Source organism: Limulus polyphemus, unplaced genomic scaffold, assembly GCF_000517525.1.
Source record: "Limulus polyphemus unplaced genomic scaffold, Limulus_polyphemus-2.1.2 Scaffold7, whole genome shotgun sequence".
In the NCBI taxonomy this organism is placed as follows: Eukaryota; Metazoa; Arthropoda; class Merostomata; order Xiphosura; family Limulidae; genus Limulus; species Limulus polyphemus.
This window is the reverse complement of record NW_013665617.1, coordinates 1,634,109-1,643,086: the sequence shown is the minus strand read 5'-3', so window position 1 is coordinate 1,643,086 and position 8,978 is coordinate 1,634,109. Positions and strand designations below refer to the sequence as shown.

Here is an 8,978-nt window from a genome sequence, read left to right as displayed (position 1 = left end):
CCAAGAGTTGGCGGTGGGTGGTGATGACTAGCTGTCTTCCCTCTAGTATTACACTGCTAAATTAGAGACGGCTAGCGCAGATAGCCCTCGTGTAACTTGGCGCGAAATTACAAGCAATACCATACATTGTGAAAAAAATAGCTAGTTTTATTTTTTCAAATACATGAAAACCAAGTTACACTTACAACTATATATTGGCTTGCACACTGATAAACTATTGAACAGCATGAAAACAAGGTGTATTATTCTGTGAAAAACATAAGGAATCGCGTACAAAAATCCAGAGCATTGTACAACTTATTCTTTCTTCTTTTGTGTTTTCTATGATAATTATTTGCATCATTCACATATTTCCCATCTAGATGCCATTATTCGTTGTTTTTACTCGTATCTTGTGTATCGCTTGTGTTTCCATAGTTATTCGTTACTATATGTATATATAGATAGACTGACTTTTGAAATCTGCCTGGATATAACCTTTAATAATTGGGCTACTTTTTTGTCTAAACTAAGATTTGGACAAGGACATGAGAATGTTAAAAACGCTCCTAACTTTTACGAATGAGCATTTTGCAAGGTCAAGAAATCTTAAAAAGTAGAATACTTAAATTTAAACAACAACAAGTAAACTTAAGAAGAAACCGTCTTTCATAAACATTTGAGAATGTCAGACCAAAAAAAAAAAAAAGATGTATTTCACAACATTATAGAAATTTAATATTCCAGCTTTTACACACACTATAATAATGGACATATGCGTAATGGACACCGAGGTACTGTCTGTAGACCAGAGGTATCATGTGTACCAACCTTTCAGCAGATCAGTTATCAACATATCGTACATCTCCTGTAAGGTAGGAGATTGCCTGTAATTACAGCAGAGAGTGGGGTACAATGATAACTTGGAGCTGCCTCGTTTTGTTCAAGTCTTAATCACAATCGTGTTCTCTACTTTTGTAACGTCTTTAGTATGTAGCGTAAACTGACTCCATATAACGACTCAATACCTCATTGAGTAAGTATTTACTGACATATAATAAACCACTGGTTTTGTATCAAGCAAGACATACTATGAATATGCTATTTAAATTCCCGTAGAAACCGAATGAAAAAGTGAGTCTTTTAACCGAAAGTCAATAGAGAATTTGTAACTTAGTCTTAGGGTCAATTGGCACTTTCATAAAAATATAAAATATTAGTTAAAATTTGTATAATTAGGACATTTCTGGTGTTCAATCCCTCGGATGAAATCAACGGAAACCGTTAAAAGATTTTAGAAGAACGCTAAATAAATAATTGAAACATTTTATCCAAGAAACATTGAAATATTTGTTCCAAGGAAATAACTTCAAATTATAAAAATCCATTATTTAAACTATTAGTAAATTATTTCTATTCTCGGCGACGACTCGAATAGGTCATACGCGAGATAAATGGATGATAATGTGCAAATATTTATCATTCAGTAGACCGTGCACGAGAAAAATGACTGATAATGTGCGAATATTTATCATTCAGTAGATTATGCAGGAGATAAATGGCTGATAATGTGCAAATATGAATTGTTCAGTACATCATACAGGAGATAAATGCAAATATTTATCGTCAAAGGCATAAAAAAATTGAAATGTTCAAAAAATGTGACAAAAGTTTTTATGATACGCTAGCTCAAACGCTCCTATGCTGGAATCAGTTAAAATGGTCAAAAAGTTGATGTTTTTAAGATTTGTCAATGTGAGACGTTATTCAAAAACTGCTTATTATTTACAGTTAGGAAAGATTGAGACACGTACATACACATATTCAAACATGCTAACTATACAAGTACACATTAGGTTTATAATAAACTTCACGTGTACTTCGTGATTTATTCTCCTGAAGATGGTGGAATTATTTCCATCGAAACATGGGAGTTTTTAACGTTTCTTTTAATTTATATTCTTAAAACTTTACAAATAAATTATTGTGCAAGTAAAAAACGTCGATGTCTTGTTTTATTAATTATATTTAAAATTTTTGCACAAGAACTATCTGTTTTATGTATTAATTTCCTAAACTTAAAGAAAAAGTAATGAAAGTGAAATTCACCACGTTACATTACACAACCGGAATACAGGACATTACATAAGTGGGAGTTAAAGAAAACGTTTTATCTGAACACTAACATCAAAATTTACTTTTCTGAAACATTTCTTTTTTGCTGAAATAAGAAATTATGTGATCTAGAATAACTTACTGAGTTGATGAACTAGAAATGAACGAAGCTGTATATTTTGTTTCAACTGTATCCTCACAGCTAAAACAAAACAATTAAGAAATCACCTAATCATTTGAATTTCACACATATGTATAATATACATTTTATACTCTTCTTCTCTGTAAACATATTGCAATGAATACAATATTAATATGGTCAACATACAGAGTCTACTGAAGTAGATATTTTAAGAAACAGCGTAGCATTCATTTCCTCGTTTAGAATCATCCGTGTTCGACGTTATCTTTGTAGCCTACATGAACCTCACTCCTCAAGGCTATTTTTCTAATACTCTGTATAAGAATTCACTATGTGTTTTCTGTTAAAATTTAATGCTCAAGTGGACCGCTTGATCTCAGGTCTGAAGAGAGGGCAGAAGCGGAAAGATGTGACGAAAGTTAAGGTTTGTTGTGATATAAAACTATAAACTAGCTGTAATGTGACTTGTCAACGGACACCCACGTTGCCATTAGTTTGTGATGAATACTCATTCCGGACTTGTCTGTTTCGACTATTCCTAACAACCTCTCCTAAATTGGCAGTTGATTGGCTAACGAAACAATGAATTCTAGAGCGATGTACTTGCGCCATGGTGAGTTGCTGTAAGGCAAAGAGGAAAACACAAACTAAACCATCTTACTATGGTATTTATGGTACTATTTTCACGCTAAAGAATCTAACTCTTTAAAACTGCCATTAACTTATGCTTTACTTCTCGTCGTCCTCTTAAACTGGAACGTAGCTGAGACCTAGGTAAACATACATGGACGGCTGTCAGGAAGCTCTCTAATGCATCGTCAAACAGATGCCGTTGAGGGCCTTGTAAGGACCTGTTTGTTTGGCGAACAGATGTAGTAGAAACGCGACAATTTACAATAATCTGGGAGTATAAAACTCTGCACAGGTGGTTAGAACTTTTGTTCATAATTCTAAAGTGTTCTTTAGTTTTTTGTATCATACCATTTTCTTAATGCCAGTTTTGTTTACTATTTGTTTTCATCTTATACGATCCTTAATAGCAGAGAAAGAAAACTACTTAGTTTCTATTAGCCAAAGTGGAGACAAAAGACTCAATATAAGAGGTCTGCCACACACAATGATATATATATATATATATATGTGTGTGTGTGTGTGTGTGTACAAACTTCACTTTTAACTGTAAAGAAATTTACATTTATACAGCGTGTTAATATATAAAAAAATACAAACGTAGAAGTAGTCACGTTTCCTCTGTTAAAGTGTCTCCCATTACCATTTAAAATAATTTTTTTAGTTTATTAGAAAACGGTGAGGAATCACATTACTTGTTGAAATTCTTATATTAATTTAATTTTTAACAACAAGTATCTGTATATCTAATTCATTGTTTTGCTCAAAACTACACAAGGGCTATCTATGCAAGACGGTTCTTAATTTTAACTAATAGACAACATTGAAGCTAGCTAGTCAACAGCATCCTTCGCCATCCCTTGGGCTTCTCTTATCTAATCGAATAAAAGTGCTTACTACAACTGATATTTTTTTGTATAGCGTGGCAGTGTCATATTTGTTTTTTTTTGTTTGTTGACCTTTATGTAAACCTACTCGAGGACTATCTGCGCTAGTCGTCCCTAATTTTGAAGTGATAGACTAAAGAGAAGGAAGCTAGTCAACACGATCCACTGCCAAATTTTGGGCTACTCTTCACTAACAAATAGTGTGATTGACCGTAACATTATAAACATCTCCACGTCTGACAGGGCGAGAATGTGCGGAGGCAGTGTCATATAGACACTCGTTTGTCACGGACGTTTGTTTTTCAACAAAATTTTTTCATTTCTACTCTGTTCAAATCACGGAAGATAAATAAAACTGCAAACGTATAATACAAACTTTAAGAGATGATGAGGAACATTCAATTTGCATATAATTGTTAATACACAAAGCGAAACAACTAACAATTAAAGAGACCAATATTCGCGGGCGAATGTAACATGTCTCCGCCACGGAATCCCAACATGGCCAATTTTGCCAAAAGAAAAATCGCGAAAAACACAAAAAAATCAAACACTGTCTATATCGCTGCTTGTAGAAAAATCTCTTTGTACCAAATTCCATGTAAATTGGTCGAAAAAGGGGGAAAGTAAAAATGGGCATATCCCACATTTTTGTACATATATATGTATGAGACCTGTAAAAAGAATCTGTAAAAAAATGATCCTTCTAGAAACTCCAGCGCGCATGCTCCCAGCATCGCGTGACTTCCGCTGTCGTAACAGTATCATTATGCTTTTTGTGGCATCTTGACTCCCTATAATTACTAAAAGTGTCCACCATTTTTGTTTATTAGTGTGTGAGATGTGTAGAAAAGTATCTTTGTATCAATCACATGTAGATTGGTCAAAATATGGTCGAATAATTGACCAAAAAACCCACAACATATGCAAAATGGGCAAATCCAACATTTTTGTATGCCAATTTGTATCTTGATTGCTGTAAGTATGACCGCACAGAAACCCAAATTATACATGTTTGGCTTGTTTCATCCTTGGCTCCATAAAATCCTTAAAAATGCCTAAAATTCAAAATGAAAAAGATTTCTGGACGTATTGGACCAAGGTCAAATTTCAAGTCAATCCACCGAGAAATGAAGGAATGGCGGTCGATTGAAAAGTGTTTAGAAGAAGAAAAACAAAGAAAGAAAGTAGACGAAACAATAAGTTGTTTTCGGTAAAGTTTACTTCTAAATTAGTGTGTACATAACCTAGAGTTCAGACCCCTTATTGTTTACATCCACTGTTAATATGTTACAGAACGAGTCTTACCAGTCAGCCACTTGAAGGCCTGGTGGTTATGGCATTCGACTTGTAATCTGCGTATCACGGGATCGAACCTCGTCACCGAACATGTTCTCTCTCTTTCAGCCGAAGGGGCTTTATAATGTGATTGTAAACCCCACTATTTGTTTACAAAAGAGTACCCCAAGAACTGGTAGTGGATGGTGTTACCTAGCTGCTTTTCCTCTAGTTTGTTACTTCAGAATTAGAGACGGCTAGTACTGGATAGTCTTCGAGTAGCTTTACGCGATATTCGAACAAAGCCACATGAACGAATGCAGGTACCTATTAAACACACGAGAAGGCTATAAAAACTTTTCATACGATATCAAACCAGTTAGCGCTGATTTAGTCAATTCTAGAACACGTTAGTTAAACAATTCTGAGTAAAAGGAAAATTTAGAACCACCCTTAAACAGATCATTGATAGTTGCGTAACTGGGATTTTAAGTTTTGTTATTATACATTTAGCAATATTGTTTCGATAAATTTCGATTATATCTTTAATAAAGTTTGATTAAGATACGATGAACCATAGGTTGTCATTTACAGGATCTTGCAAGATATAAAGTAAGAAATTAAAAGATTTCTACCAACGTTTTAGAATCGCCATTTTGTAATTTCAACTGCACAAAATTTATCAGCTATTAAGATTCACTCGTCAAATTCTGGAAGAATGTTTATAGCAAGCAAGTTTCGATTTTTCGAAACGGCGTTTCTCTTATGTACACAAAATTCCCCCCAAAAAAATTAAAACATGTTTGAAATATTCGCGTTCGCTTTCCAAATGGATTTTACAGAACTTCTTACGGATCGTCCATAAATAAAATTGTTTTCCTGTTTGTTATGCACGGCTGTTATTAATCAAAATCTCATAAAGAACTCACAATTCTGTCATTCACATCGACAGTGAGTGTCACGTGACGTCAATAACAACATCTTTCTGCCGAACTTAAGCGGGGTACTTACGAAGCTGGGTAGCTTTTTTTAACACACCGAAAAGTTTCAATGCAACTAGTTTATGCAAATTGCTTTGTGTGTATATCTCAACGATTACAAGTCGTGCAGTTGACTAGGCGCGTAGAGCCAAAAACAACAAAGACTGTTTTATGCAGCAGCAACACAAAGATATATTGTAAATAGAACTACTCCATCCATTAATGCCATATGTTATCATCGAAGCTGAATTAACAACATTTCTTTGTTAGAAGGCTACACACGGAAGATAGCGTGCAAGACATGCTTTATACCTGGTTTGTTTTTAAAAGTGTCTTGCTTTCGTAGGCAGCAGTACTAAAAAACAAAGAGAGAGAGGGGTAACTGATAATTTTGAGTCAAATCAGCCTCGCGTGGTTCCAGACACGTGTTGCAGCGGTGTTTCCACGTGCTAATGGTTGCAGCATTGCAAAACTTTTAGGGACGTCATTTGAAACGTTCGTTATGGGAGTTCAAGATGTATGGGCTGCTACAGAAAGTTAACATATAATGAAACGATTGTCAAGATCGCGTCGATTGGACTTTTGAGTGTGGCACGTGCGGAAATCATGCACGCACCACATGCATCAATGTTTTCAGAGAAATCTCCTCCCCCAAGAAACCAGTATTCTATCTACCTTTACTGTTTGTCTTTGTCTGGTATCCAAACTTATTTACCTGAAATTCAATCGGTGACAAATCTCGGTGCTTATTGTCATGACAACCCGCTCTTCTTGGTTCTATATGGCAAAACGCCAAGCTCCGCCTACAACCATTAGTACGTCCGGTAGTACAAATATAGGTTGCCTGAAATGAAGGTGTCATTGAAACAAAACAGTTGTAGTTTTTAACTGCTGTGTCTTCCATATATTTAGTAAATTAATACTGAATAGGTCGACTTACGTTTAACATTAACTTTAAACGTCGATTGTTCCAAAGTCCTTAATTATCAGTTGTCTTAACACACCATTTCAGAAACATTTACATAGCTAAAACTTTACTTTCAAAGACTTTTTTGCTATTCTTGAATTTAAAAATATTTCTTTGGAACTCTTCTATAACTCTTCAATGTTAATAACATTAATAAATGATTTCAATTCACTTCCTTCTTAAATGCACTTTTACATGAAATCACTGTAAATATTGTATACGTATGATCTAGTTTGGTCTTTAAAGAGACTTAAAACGTGAAATAGTTATCTCGTTACAGAAACAAATGTTTAAGAAGGAAAGGAAGTTTGTAGAACTAACAAATACATATTACTGGCTTGTAATGCAGTAAAAATGAATTCACTGGGAAGTGATGCTTTAGTTTGCATGCTTTTATAAACTAGAATGCTTTTATCCAAAATATTCATTACTTATTTGTGCCTGATGAAATATTTTCATAGTTTGTCGATAAAAACAGGCTTTTGAATTGTGTATTTAAACATTGAACGCATCTTTCACAACTAGAATAAGCTGTGAAACTATTATATCCAAGTGGTATGTATATAGAATATAAACTGTAGAATACCTCAGTGTATATATCTCATATTTGAATAAAAAGAGAGCTCTATATAAAATAAAGTTTTTTAAACTTTAAAGCTGGCACAAAATAAACTTAAAGTGAAACACACAATTATTAAGTTATGTAACTCATGAAAAATAAAAATACTATGTTTTAAAATACAAAACGTATATTACAAAACAATTTTGTAATTTTAAAGAAATGCAAAACACATGTAAAAAAACAGTAGGATATATATATATATACATATATGTATATGTTTGTGTGTGAGTGTAAAAGCAATTAGACGATGACTGAGAAAACAAGAAACCAAACTTATCACGCAAGAAGTAGGATCCAACCAACATTATCTGGATTGTGGTTTCCAAGACAACTACATAACGGAAACATTAAAATATGCGTGAAATTGAAACTAGTGTGAAAGATTTTGGAACACGAATTTTATCTTGTTTTGGCCTGGTTAGAAGTTTAAATGCCCTCAGATTTCAAAATGCTTAATAGGAAATGAGAGGATAATTTAAAAGAAAAATCTTAAAGATGTTATAATTGTTCGAGAATATGACATAGAACAATGTTGTTCAATGTCAAAATGTTCTTTAGAGGAGTAAAGATTACGTTGAAAAGTTTAGGTTAAACATTGTTTTTGTAATAAAAATTTAATATGCTATTTAAAAGGAAACTGTTGTTGTGAACTATTACACTAGTTCCAGAGCTCACGAAAACAGAGTGAAAAAAGTTATTCAGTTTGAAAGCATATAACTTGAATTTAAGGTGCTGTTATAATGTTGTATATATAGAGTGAATGGTTGTATGACAGTTATATATTTACTTAGAGTTATTAACGTGCGTGTTTTACGTTACTATTATATATTGGTGGCATTTATGGATGGTCTTCTCTCGCATGTGAAGCACGTTGGACAGAGTAAGCGTTATGCATTGAGCGCACACTGTAGCGGCTTGGATGTACTCGTGTCGAACGTTTATGGTTTGACGCGGTTCTGTACTTATGAGCTAGATGTACTGTTGTGTGAGCTTCTCCAATAGCACGAGAGTAGGTAACTTTTTATTTTATGTCTGTGATCAAATTAACGCAGCGCCATGCCCTACAGACACGCAACTTGTCATTAGGGTACTCGTCGTTAGGAGCGTGACTCCTGTAGATCGCGCGGCCTTGTTACTTCCGGCTATTTCATGCTGTTCGTCCATTGACTTCCGGTGGACGACCACACCATACAACACAAAAGTTGCCATATAACAGATCACTTTGGTCGAGATGTCTCCAGTAGTATTACCAAACCTCTCTCTCTCTCTTTTTGCCTGACCGCTAACTAGCGCTGAACTTTTAAACAACATTAACTACCTATTATAGTATTTTGGCACTTGTGTATAAAGTTAAAATCATAAATAATATTCAACGTAT

General features: G+C 34.1%; 1 long non-coding RNA gene across 1 annotated transcript in view; it reads right to left on the bottom strand.

Annotated features, from left to right (window-relative positions):
* The window catches only part of LOC111084906, a 38,048-nt gene that overhangs the window by 2,641 nt on the left and 26,429 nt on the right, over nucleotides 1-8,978 (bottom strand). The window contains exon 2 of the long non-coding RNA XR_002609789.1: nucleotides 6,727-6,855. This is a non-coding gene — a long non-coding RNA (uncharacterized LOC111084906). The remainder of the gene's footprint in view (nucleotides 1-6,726; nucleotides 6,856-8,978) is intronic.